Below are 13,874 nucleotides of genomic sequence, written 5' to 3'. Positions count from 1 at the left end.
TAATAATTGGATGTGCATCAACAGAGTTTAAATTATTACTTCTTTGGAGGACTCTTCTCATTTTTTCCACTATCAGGAATTTTGATGAAAAAACAAAAGCTAAGTGACATCAGAGAAATGGCACCATGAGGAGCACGACCGACAAATCTCCCGAAAATTTCAACAAGTTCATCAACCAGAGACAGAAAAATCTATCCTTGGAGCGTATGGAAGTTCCACACACTGAAGGTGAAGGTAGGATCGAGCAAAAAACTGACTAAATATATAATCAACCCTGAAGGAAATAAGTCAGACAAAGAAACACTCTGCCTTCCTCACTAACCTGAGCAAAGGCTGCTTTCACTTGGAACTGAGAGTCAGGGGGGGCTAAGGGTGTGAAGGAAGCTAGGCTGCCGCATGGACGTTCGTTCAAGCTGAGAAAAAACTGTGCCTGTGGTGAATCAGCCCACACGAGCAAGTGCCCGCACCTTGAGCAACCCAGCTACCCACACGCCCCGAGCAATCCAGCTGCCCGCACTGTGAGTAACCACCCGCACCTGAGCAGCAGCTGCCAGCAGTGCGAGGGAGTGCGCCAAAGCAAACTTTCCTACACCCGAGCTTCTCTAGGCAGGCGGGGCGCCTCACCCAGCCATTCAAGCTAACAATCAAGTGTTGGGGGAGGGGCGCGCAGGCAGCTTGCAGTCCTTTCTGGAGCAGATCGGTGGATCCAATTGCTAAAATTAGCTTAACCTACAGTCTGCTCACCTCCCAACTGACCTACGCGGCTCTAATTGACAAGATCTCTCTCAGTTCAGCGATCCAAGACAAGGGGCGTGATATTTTTTAGTGCCTCTTGCTAAAAGGGTTGGGGGCAACTTCTGATTGGCAGGGCTTTCATACTCAGGGATATATGCTAAAAAGAGGGACTTGGCAGATGTTAAGACCTTCTGTACTGCAGGCAACAACTAGGGCATCTTCTTCCCAGCCAAAACAGGTTACAAAGTGCGGAAAGCCTGGGGAGAGTGGTCCCACACAGTGCTAGGCATGCTGAACAGGCCTGGAGGCTCATAGAAAGTCACCATGAGAGCAATTGGCTCCCAGCCCTGCCTGATTACACTGGCGGCTCTGACTGCCAGAGCCTTACCCAGAGCCCTGCATTGAGTAAGGATAGAGTGGGGATTTGCCAGCTCTTTGAGCCTCTTACTTCCCAGGCAGAGGCAGCGGCAGCCTCATAGCTGGATCATCAGGCTGCTAATTCAGGAAGGAGAGACTAGGAGAGAGGCTCTGGGAAAATGGACTCTCTCATTGTCAGAGCCTGCAAATGTAAGGACCAAGAGAAGATCAGAAAATAAACAGGGCACTAATGAAACAGGGAACTTATGGGTTACAGGCAGGTCCTGCTCCTGTTCTGTTAGGAATAACATGCCCAAGGTCATTCAAGAAGCAGAGACAGATAGGGACCCTGTGAGGCTGAGAAAGGAAAAAAGAAAAGACAAACGTTTACATTCTATTGGTTAAAAGACCCTAATCAGAAGTTTATGTTTGGAATTCGCCAATGAGCTAGACCCCAGCCCCTGTTGCTATGCTATGTGCAACCCCTTAGCAAATAGGTTACCGCCACATCTGCTTCTGTATTATGCTTGCTTGCTTAGCTTATAAAAAGATTTAGCCCTGGCCGGTTGGCTCAGCGGTAGAGCGTCGGCCTGGCGTGCGGGGGACCCGGGTTCGATTCACGGCCAGGGCACATAAGGAGAAGTGCCCATTTGCTTCTCCACCCCCAGCCCCCACCTTCCTCTCTGTCTCTCTCTTCCCCTCCTGCAGCCAAGGCTCCATTGGAGCAAAGATGGCCCGGGCGCTGGGGATGGCTCCTTGGCCTCTGCCCCAGGCGCTAGAGTGGCTCTGGTCGCGGCAGAGCAACCCCCCAGAGGGGCAAAGCACCACCTCCTGGTGGGCAGAGCATCGCCCCTGGTGGGCGTGCCGGGTGGATCCCGGTCGGGCACATGCGGGAGTCTGTCTGACTGTCTCTCCCCGTTTCCAGCTTCAGAAAAATACAAAAAAAAAAAAAAAAAAGATTTAGCTGTGAGTGCTAGGTGCGATTCCCATCTGCAGCTCCTTTTGAGCACAGTGTCTCCAGACACCTCGGGAATTTGCCCCTGTGCAGGTAAAATTGGCCAATAAAGTTACATCTATACTCCTGAAAGTCTCCGATGTTTGTTCTTGTACCCGGTGGATGCTACATCTCTGGGGGCTCACCCGGGATTTCCCTTGGTGGAGTTTTTGGTCGGAGACTGGAGGGACAGCTCGAGCTGAGTAAGTACTCTTTGAGGATCCTCATTTGGTTTTGTTTTTGAGCTCCGGAGCATATAAACCTGAGGTAGTAGGTGGGACGTCGCTGGTAACCTACCCAGGGCTTTCAGAACAGGACGCCATTTTCTGAAAGGAATTGTTAACTCTAGGAGTTAACTCTAGAAGTGACAGGTCACATTAGAAATTTTGCGCCGCGCTGCGCTGCGTTTTGTCTAAGTAAATGCTTGAGCATAGTTTTAGAAAATGTGTTGCTTGGGCCATACTGGCAGTTAGTATTGGTGTTTTGATGCTTGTTCTGTTAATTCTTGAATGTTATCTGGCAGACAAAGCGGGATACTCCAAATACAGAGGAATGGGACAACAAGAGTCTGTACCCGGTTCTCCACTTGAGTGCCTGCTAAACAACTTTTCTGATTTTCAGAAAAGAGCCCAGGGGTACGGAGGGCCACCTCCAGACCGAGAGACCCTCCGGACCTTGAGTCAGTTAGAATGGCCTGCCTTCAACGTATGGTGGCCCACTGAGGGAACTTTTGATCTTCCTATTGTGTTTGCTGTCCGAGCTATTATCTACCAGGTGCCCCATCCAGACCAATATTTGTATATAGATGTGTGGGTTGATATTGCCACAGAGAAGCCAGGGTATATCAGAAAGTACATAAAGAATGGCAAGAGAGAGAGAAGGGCAGTATGTGTTACTGCAAGTAACCAGAGGTCAGGGAAAGGCAATAAGAAGGAAAAGGAGAAGACCAATTCCCCAGTACGGTCCACTGTACCGCCATCTAGAATTTACCCTGTCTTGCCTGAACCGCTGGAGGATCCCTTAGACCAGGGGTCTCAAACTCGCGGCCCACGGGCCGCATGCGGCCCACCAAACAATTTTGTGCAGCCTGCAGACTAATCCACGGGCTTACTTAATTTTATCCAAAATATTTTGAACTTCGTGGATTAGTCTGCAGGCCGCACAAAATTGTTCGGCGGGCCGTGAGTTTGAGACCCCTGCCTTAGACCCAGTAAATTTCCCTCCTCCCTATCAGTGGCAGGGAGAACCTGATTCCACGCAGCAGGATGTGAGTAGATTTTTGAGTCCACCACACACCTGAGGAGGGGCAATATATTTGTCTCCTTCTGCAGGAGACACCGCCATCTTGCCTTTGTCTCCTTCTGCAGGAGACGCCGCCATCTTGCCTTTGTCTCCTGCAGGAGGCACCGCCATTTTGTCTCCTTCTCCTGCAGGAGGTGCCGAGGGGAGCGTGGCCATTTTACTGCTCCGGGAAGTGCCGCTGGCACCAGATGCTGGTCCATGAGTGCCCCCTCGCTTCATCTATGTGCCTTTTTCCACCAGTGACTTGTACAATTGGAAGCGGGGAAATCCTCCTTTTTCTGAGAAACCGCAGGGACTAATATCCTTGCTTGAGACAGTTTTTAGGACCCACCAGCCAACATGGGATGACTGCCAACAGGTCTTACAAACTCTTTTTACTACAGAAGAAAGAAATAGAATAATGAGAGAAACAGCAAAGGCAGTTTTAGAGGACGGGGGAACGGATGGGGAAGTCGAGAATGTCCTTCCCAAACAGCCCCCAACCTGGGACCCGAATACCTCAGGGGGAAGGGAAGCACTCTTCCAGTATCGCCGGGCTCTGTTGCAGGGTTTAAAAGCAGCAGTTAGGAGACCCACTAATTTCAGTAAGGTAAGTGAGGTTATCCAGGGAAGGGAAGAATCCCTCACCGTGTTTTTGGAGTGGCTAATGGAGGCCTACCGGGTTTATACCCCTATAGATCCAGAAGCTGAGGAGAATCGCAGGTTAGTAAATATAGCTTTTGTGACACAAGCTGCATCAGACATTAGGAAGAAGCTTCAGAAATTAGAAGGATTTGAAGGGAAAAGGAGAGCAGCAAAAAGGCAAAGAGAAAAGTCAACCATGGAAGCAAATAGGCAAGGACCAGTGTGCCTATTGCAAGGAGAAAGGACACTGGAGGAGAGATTGCCCAAAGTTATGGGTTAACAGTCAGAAGCTAAAGCAAGATCCAGAGGTCTTGCTCCAAACCTTAGACTAATGGAGCCAGGGGTCCATTTCTGTGGGCTCCCAGAAGCCCATGGTCACCCTAACAGTCGATGGAAAGCCAATAGACTTCCTGGTTGACACAGGAGCCACCTATTCAGTTTTAAAGAAGCCACAAGGACACATACAAAAAGAAACTACAAAAATAATAGGGGTAACGGGAAAAGCAGTAGCTTATCCACGGACCACCGCAAGAATCACAAATTTAGGTAGAGGCACTATTACTCACTCATTTCTAGTCATTCCAGATTGTCCTTATCCTCTCATGGGCCGAGATCTCTTGCAGAAACTTCAAGCCACGATAACCTTTAAGCAAGAGGACAGCAGTTCCCAGGAGGGAAAGGAAAAAGTCAGTCTCGAGGTAACGGTGCCCATATCTGAAGAATACTTGATGGCAGTCCTACAAGAAGGTAAGGATGAAGTCATCAGGGTCCCAGAGGAAATACGGGAAAAGGTGCCAGGGGTGTGGGCAGAAACCAACCCACCAGGCTTAGCTGCTCATCAGCCCCCTGTCATAGTGCAGTTGCTGAGCACTGTTAGCCCCTTGTGGGTAAGGCAATATCCCATACCAGCACGAGCTAAGAAGGGCATAGCTCAGCATCTGAAGCGCTTACAAGCAGCGGGTATCCTCTGGGAATGCCAGTCAGCCTGGAACACACCTTTGCTCCCAGTTCAGAAGCCTGGGACCCAGGACTATCGCCCGGTGCAAGATCTGTGAGAAGTAAACGCCTGGGTAGAGACTATTCACCCAACGGTGCCAAATCCGTACACTTTGCTAAGTTCATTACCCCCTACTTGTACATATTATTCAGTACTGGATTTGAAGGATGCTTTCTTTTGCATTCCAGTGGCCCCCAAGAGCCAGGAGATATTTACTTTTGAATGGAATGATCCGGAAAATGGACTAGTGGGACAGTATACATGGACCAGGCTTCCTCAAGGGTTTAAGAATTCTTCCACTATCTTTAATGAAGCTTTGTGTAAGGACTTGCAGGGGTTTCGAGCTGCCCACCCTTTAATTGTGTTGCTCCAATATGTGGATGACCTCCTCATCACTGCAGCCGAAGAAGAGCAATGTAAGACGGCCGCCTTAGACCTACTTCAGGATTTCCAGCAGATGGGGTATCGAGTCTCTGCCAAGAAGGTCCAGATTGTCACCCAAACTGTAAGTTACTTGGGATATAACTTACAAGGGGGACAAAGGACATTATCCAGTCAAAGGATTCAAACTGTGTTGCAGATCCCAGAACCCATTAACAAAAGGCAAGTGCGGGAATTTCTGGGAGCAGTAGGATATTGCAGACTCTGGATATTAGGATTTGCAGAGCTGGCCAGGCCCCTCCACAAATTGACGTGGGGCAAAGAAGAGCAGTTTATTTGGACAGACAAGGAAAGGAAGGCTTTCCAGGCACTGAGGGAGGCCCTAGTAGCTGCCCCAGCATTGGCCCTACCAGATATGGCCAAACCTTTCCAGTTATACATTGCTGAGAAGGGAGGGGTAGCCTTGGGAATCCTCAGCCAAGAGCTTGGGCCATGGAAGAGGCCTGTAGCATACCTATCCAGAAAGCTAGACCCCGTAGCGTCTGGCTGGCCAACCTGTTTGAGGGCACTTGCTGCTACCTCAATCCTAGTTAAGGAGGTCAACAAACTGACATTGGGTCAGGACATCCAGGTTATTGGAGAACACTATCTAGAACAAGTGCTGCGTGCCCCACCAGATAGGTGGCTCTCCAATGCCTAATTGACACAGTACCAAGCACAGTTATTGAATCCCCCAGCAGTGCAGTTCTTGAAGACGGCAGTCTTAAATCCTGCCACCTTGCTACCATTGCCAGACCCATCAGTGGTCCATGACTGCAGACAAATATTGGACACTGTCACAGGGGCCAGACCGGACCTTAGGAACCAGGCCTATGAGAAGGCAGACCTCATGCTGTTCACTGATGGAAGCAGTTATGTCCGAGATGGACAAAGATATGCAGGAGCAGCCATAACTAACCAGGACAGTGTCTTATGGCAGAGGACATTACCAAAAGGTACATCTGCACAGCGAGCAGAGCTAATTGGACTTACAAAGGCCCTCCAGATAGCTGAGGGCAAAGTGGCCAACATTTACACGGACAGCAGATACGCCTTTGCCACTGCTCACATTCATGGTGCCATTTACAAAGAAAGAGGCTTGCTAACGGCAGGGGGAAAAGAAATTGAGAATAAGACTGAGATCTTAGCCCTGCTTGATGCCATTTGGCTTCCCTCTAAAGTAGCCATAATTCATTGCAAAGGACATCAAAAGGGGGACTCTCCAATTGTTCAAGGAAATCGTTTTGCTGACATCGCTGCCAGAGAAGCTGCAAAAGAAGGAACTGCAGACATTCTACCACTCTTGCCTCAATCCTTGCTGCCTCCAAACCCTAAGTATACTTCTGAGGAAGAGCAGGAGGGAAAGCAATTAGGGGGTAAAAGAAATAAGCAGGAGTGGATAGAACTTCCTGACACCAGACTCTACCTACCCCAAGGAATAATAGGAGAAATTGCAAAGGAAATCCACGCAAGTTCCCACTTAGGGCAAAATTAGATAGAACAACTAATTAAGAAGTACTATGGGGGACTATAGTTTCTAGATGTAAGGCTTGTGCTAAGGTCAATGCTATAAACAAGAAGCTTCCCCCTTTAGTTATATATAGGGGAAAGTGCCCAGGAGAGTTATAGGAAATAGATTTCACAGAAATGACTCCAGGAAAGGCAGAATTTAAGCATCTACTTGTGCTAATAGATACTTTTACAGGATGGACAGAAGCCTTTCCCACCAAAGGTGAAACTGCTTCCACAGTTTGCAAGATCCTGCTAAGAGAGATCATCCCTAGATATGGAATTCCCATAGCCATAGGATCTGACAATGGACCAGCTTTCATCTCTAAGATTTCCCAGGAATTAACTACGAGGCTAGGAATTGATTGGAAATTGCATTGTATTTACAGGCCTCAGAGTTCAGGACAAGTAGAAAAAATGAATAGGAAATTAAAGGAAACTCTAATTAAGTTAAGAGAGGAGACTGGCGAAAACTGGGTAGAGTTACTCCCTTTTGCCCTGTTCCAGGTTAGATGTACACTAATAAATGGACCCCCTATGAGCTCATGTTTGGACAACCCGTTCCACTGGTTCCCCAGCTCACCAGAGAGGAAATAGAGATGTCTAATCATAATTTCCTCAAGTCCCTACAGGCATTGCAGCAGATTCAGAGAGAAGTAAGGAAGCTGCGAGAACAGAGGACTGCAGCATTAGAAGACAACACCCAGAGGCTGTCGCCACCGGACCCTGGACAGTGGGTTTGGGTCCTTAACCACCGTCGAGGGAACCTAGAGTCACGGTGGCAAGGACCATTCCAGGTGTTGCTCAGCACCCCTTCTGCAGTCCGGGTAGTAGAAAAGCCCTATTGGATCCATCTCTCCCACGTGAAACCAGCCCAACCACCCGACGAAGGATCCCGGAGATGGCAAGTCAAGCAGACCCCTGGAGAGCCTTTAAAGCTCACCTTCTCCTCCACTTAGGACTAATGACTTTCTGTATTTTACCCAGTAGGGAACTAGAATTAAATGAATGGGTAATTATTAGAACAGCAGATAGCATTACAATAGCACAAAACAATACATGGGGCAACCAAGTAACTTTTAGTGTAGATTTTTCAAAGTTTTTAGTGATGAATTCTGTAACTCTCCCACAGCACACAGGTCTGTAAAGTAGACGCCCCAGGCACCTATAGGCTTACCAGAATGGGAGAATATTGAAGTGTGTTTGCCCTTATGCCACAGTAGGGCATTGTGGTATACTCCACATTATGCGTGTCCTGAGCCTCTTCCAGGGCAACGCTACACTTGTGGTTCTACCACTGAATTTTATTGTAAAGCATGGGGTTGTGAAACCCTTACTAGTCAATGGAAATGGAAGCCATCACGACCAGACCCTGACATAGATCTCCTCCGCCTAGGAACTAAGTATGGAGGGAAAAGGCCTAATGAAGGTATAGATTACCAATGTTTTATAAACAATTGTAACCCTATCATTGTCACTATCAAGAGGCCTCAAGACCCAAATTGGAGTAAGGGAAAAACATGGGGACTAAGACTTTATACTGCAGGTGCGGATCCAGGAACCTTCTTTACTATTAGAAAGCTACCCACAAAGAATAAGCTTCTCTTTGAGGGAGGAAAGAATAAGCTAGCCCCGAGAGCACCCAGGCTACCAACCACATCTTTGACTAGTCCTTCCATAAGACCAGAAAGGGCAAATCAGAAGGTACCTTATCACACTCTCCATCTGTCACTGGACGGACAACTGGAAGAACTAGGTTTATTAGACAAGGTGTTTACTTACTTTAACAACACCCGGCCCGACATCACTGAGTCTTGTTGGCTGTGCCTTAGTCCTAAGCCACCTTTTTACATTGGAATAGGGGTTAATACATCAAAAGGAGGGGACTTGGTTCCTAGCACTGTAATCCCTTCCACCACGGGGAAACAAGACCAAATAGAAGACTGTTTTTCTGGAGGATCTCTCACCATTGCTGAGTTACACGGAAAAGGAACTTGTTATTCCTCAGCAAATTTTACTTTAACTAATTCCAATTACAGTGACTATTGTCTTAATCAAGAAACTCTGTCCAGTAATCCAGAAAGACCTAAGGTAATGAAAGCACCAGAGGGGTTATGGTTTGTGTGCACCCAAGGTATATTCAAGTGTATTGTTCCTACGAACCCTGAACTCTGTGTCAGTGCATACATCATCCCACAATTGTATCTGTATGGAGGCAACCCTAAGTTCCTTCTTGTCCCACCTGTAAGAGAGAAGAGAGCTCCCATTCTAATACCTATTATAGCTACTATAGGTGTCATCAGATCGGCATCAGTAGGAGCTGCCGCTCTAATACAGGGAGACTTGAATTTGAAGCAATTGTCTCATACTTTCTCAAAGGACATTGCCATACTCCAGAACCAGGTAATTTTCTTAGAAAAGCAAATAGATTCCCTAGCGGAAGTAGCCCTACAGAATAGGAGAGGACTAAACCTCCTTTTCCTCAAGCAAGGAGGACTATGTGCAGCCTTAGGAGAAGAATGCTGTTTCTATGCTAATCATTCTGGAGTAATTAGAGAAAATATTAAAGTGTTAGCAAATAGATTAAAGGATAGCAAGTTAGATGAAGAAGATAACCCAGGTTGGTATGCCTCTTTGTTCAGAACTTCCCCTTGGCTAACTACTCTTATATCTACAATTGCTGGGCCACTACTGATACTTTTGTTAGCTCTCACTGTTGGGCCTATAGTTCTTAATAAACTCCTTGCATTTATAAAAGAAAGAATTGAAACTGTAAAGGTAATGGTCCTATCTCAACCTACTTATACCATTCTTCCCACTGATGAAGAATCAAGGGTTTGATTTATGCCCTAACAGGAGTAGGGAATGTAAGGACCAAGAGAAGATCAGGAAATAAGCAGGGCACTAATGGAACAGGGAACTTAAGGGTTACAGGCAGGTCCTGCTCTTGTTCTGTTAGGAACAACATGCCCAAGGTCGTTCAAGAAGCAGAGACAGATAGGGACCCTGTGAGGCTGAGAAAGGAAAAAAAAAGAAAAGAAAAGACAAACGTTTGCATTCTATTGGTTAAAAGACCCTAATCAGAAATTTATGTTTGGAATTCGCCAATGAGCTAGACCCCAGCCCCTGTTGCTATGCTATGTGCAGCCCCTTAGCAAATAGGTTACCGCCACATCTGCTTCTGTATTATATGCTTGCTTGCTTAGCTTATAAAAAGATTTAGCTGTGAGTGCTAGGTGCGATTCCCATCTGCAGCCCCTTGTGAGCACAGTGTCTCCGGACACCTCGGGAATTTGCCCCTGTGCAGGTAAAACTGGCCAATAAAGTTACATCTATACTCCTGAAAGTCTCTGACGTTTGTTCTTGTACCCAGTGGATGCTACATAAACACTAACAAGACTTGACTACCAATGAGACTGAAGCCAAATATATGACATTGCCATAGAGTCTCATCAACTGCAAATCCCTACCTAAGCATGCCACAGGGACAGAGCCTGGGGTACAGAGTCACCAACCAGGAAGAGGGAGAGGAAAGAAAAAGGAAGAAGTTAACCTCTCAAAATCAAGAAAAATCCACAGACTTTATAACTTGTTCCACTATTTTCTTGTTTCTTTCATCTTCTTGCCTTTATTATTATTATTTCTATTTCCTCCACCTTGGTCCTTTTATTCTTTGCCCATCTTATTCTTTCCTTTTCTTGAACTACATTACCCATAAGTGTTACATTTTATTTTTTTCTTCTTCCTTACTCTCCATAAGGATTACTCTCCAAACCCTTAACTCTCTCTCTCTTTTTGTTTTTTTTCTTTTTCTTCCTTTCCTTTTCCCCTTTTTCTTATTTCTCCATTTCTATTAGTTTTTTCTTTTCTCTTTTTACTTTTCCTCTCATTCAATCCTCAATCACGAACAAATTATTTAATTTGGGACTCAAGTGTTTTTGTGTGTGTGGCATTTTGGGTGCTTTTTAATTTGCTTTTTAACTCATTAGTATTCCTGCCAACCCAGGATCTCCATTCTATTTAGTCTTTGCTCCACTTAATACAATAGTTATTTTTTTTCCTTTTTCCTGTTTTCCTCTTATCCCTCTCATTATATCTCTAAGTCGACCATCACTTACAAGCAAATCATTTTATACTTGAGCCAAATTTTTTCCTTTTTTACATTTTGTGGGTCCCTGCTTCCTTTTTTGCCCCTTGAACACTTCCCCCCAACTCAGGCCCTCCGTTATAGGCAGTTTTGTTCCATTTAGCAAAATATAATTCACATTTCATCATGATATTTTCCTAAGGAGGAGGGAAGAGGTGAGAAGAGAAGAAAGAAAAGTGGGGAAAATAATAAATTATTATTGGGTTTTTTGTGGGGTTTTGTCCAAATTTTTTTTTCATTTTTTTATTTTTTATTTTATTTTATTTTATTTTATTAACTGTTTATTCTTTATTAATTCTCATTACTGCTATCAACAAGACCACCCTCAGATGCCACTAAGAAAAAGGAAATCAAATATCATGGATAAAAAAGATAGAGAAGTAGCACAGATAGATGTGGAAAAATCTATGGAGAAAAAATTTAATATATTGGAAACCTTGGAGCTAAATGACAGAGAATTTAAAATAGAAATCCTTAAAATACTCAGAGATATACAAGAAAACACAGAAAGGCAATTTAGGGAGCTCAGAAAATAACTCAATGAACACAAAGAATATATTACCAAGGAAATTGAAACTATAAAAAATCAAACAGAGATGAAAAACTCAATTCATGAACTGAAAAACGAGGTAACAAGCTTAGCTAATACAACAGGCCAGATAGAAGGTAAGATTAGTGACAAGCAACTTCAGGAACAACAGAGAGAAGAAGAGACTCAAAAATTTTAAAAAATGAGAAAACCCTACAGGAATTATCTGACTCCATCAAAAAGAATAACATAAGAATAATAAGTATATCAGAGGGAGAAGAGAGAGAAAATGGAATAGAGAATATATTCAAACAAATAATAGCCGAGAACTTCCCAAGCCTGTGGAAAGAACTAAAGCCTCAAATTCAAGAAGCAAACAGAGCACCAAGTTTTATTAACCCCAACAAACCTACTCCAAGGCACATCATAATGAAAATGGCACAAACCAACGACAAAGAAAAAAATTCTCAAGGCAGCCAGGGAAAAGAAAAATACAACATGTAAAGGAAGGCCTATTATTTTATCATCAGATTTCTCAGCAAAAACTCTACGAGCTAGAAGAGAGTGGACCCCAATATTTAAAGTTCTGAAAGAGAGGAACTTTCAGCCAAGAATACTATACCCATCAAAGCTATCCTTCAAGTACAAAGGAGAAATAAAAACATTCACAAATACAGAAAAGATGAGGGAATTTATCATATAAAAAACCCCACTCCAGGAAATACTAAAGGGGGTATTAGAACCAGATTCAAAGAACAAAACAAAACAAAACCACAAGTAAAAGCTCCACCAAGAACACAATAAAACCAAATTTAAACTGTGACAAAAAAGCAAAAAAAAGGGGGAGAGGATGGAGATTAACAGTAGCAAAAAACGATGAAGTGCAGAAACACTCATAAGATAGAGTACTACAATGAATATGGTAGATACCCTTTTCATTACTTAATGGTAACCACATTTGAAAAAATCAACACAGAAGCACATGACTTAATAAAGGTAGCAACAGAGGAAAGAAGTATAGAGTACAAACAAACAAAAACAAATGATAGAAAAACAAAAGAAAAAAATCAAACAAGATACAAAACTAAAAGAAAGCAATTTATAAAATGGCAATAGGGAACCAACAAGTATCAATAATTACACAAAATGTAAATGGATTAAACTCACCAATAAAAAGACACAGAGTTGCAGAATGGATTAAAAAAAGAAAATCCAACTGTATGCTGCCTACAAGAAACAAATCTAAGCAACAAGGATAAAAACAAATTCAAAGTGAAAGGCTGGAAAACAATACTCCAAGCAAATAACATCCAAAAAAAGCAGGTGTAGCAATACTCATATCTAATAATGTTGACTACAAGACAGCAAAAGTAATCAGAGACAAAAATGGTCATTTCATAATGATTAAGGAGACACTGAATCAAGAAGACATAACAATCCTTAATATATATGCACCAGACCAAGGAGTATCAAAATATATGAGAGCTACTTATTCACCTAAAAACAAAAACTGACCAAAATACAATCATACTTGGAGACCTCAATACACTGCTGACGGTTCTAGATCGATCATCCAAACAGAAAATCAATAAATATATTGGCCTTAAACAAAACACTAGAGCACCAGGATATGATAGACATCTACAGGACGCTTCATCCCAAAGCGACAGAGTATACATTTCTCTCTAGGGTACATGGACCATTCTCAAGAATTGACCATATGTTGGTCCACAAAAATAACATAAGCAAATTCAGAAAAATTCTAATTGTACCAAGCATATTTTCTGATCATAAAATCTTGAAACTAGAATTCAACTGCAAATAAACAGGGAAAAAACCCACAAAAATGTGGAAACTAAACTACATACTTTTAAAAAATGAATGGGTCAAAGAAGAAATAGCGCAGAGATCAAAAGATATATACAAACAAATGAAAATGACAATACATCATATCAGAATCTCTGGGATGCAGAAAAACCAGTAATAAGAGAGAAGTTCATATCACTTCAGGCCTATATGAACAAACAAGAGAGAGCCCAAGTGAACCACTTAACTTCACACCTTAAGGAACTAGAAAAAGAAGAACAAAGACAACCCAAAACCAGCCGAAGAAGGAAAATAATAAAAATCAGAGCAGAAATAAATAAAATAGAGTACAGAAAAACTATAGAAAAAATTAATAAAACAATTAATTAATCAACAAAATTGACAAACCCTTGGCAAAACTCACCAAGGAAAAAAGAGAAAGGACTCATATAAA

This window comes from Saccopteryx bilineata, chromosome 3, assembly GCF_036850765.1.
Source record: "Saccopteryx bilineata isolate mSacBil1 chromosome 3, mSacBil1_pri_phased_curated, whole genome shotgun sequence".
NCBI classification, from domain to species: domain Eukaryota; kingdom Metazoa; phylum Chordata; class Mammalia; order Chiroptera; family Emballonuridae; genus Saccopteryx; species Saccopteryx bilineata.
This window is presented reverse-complemented; position numbering follows the sequence as displayed.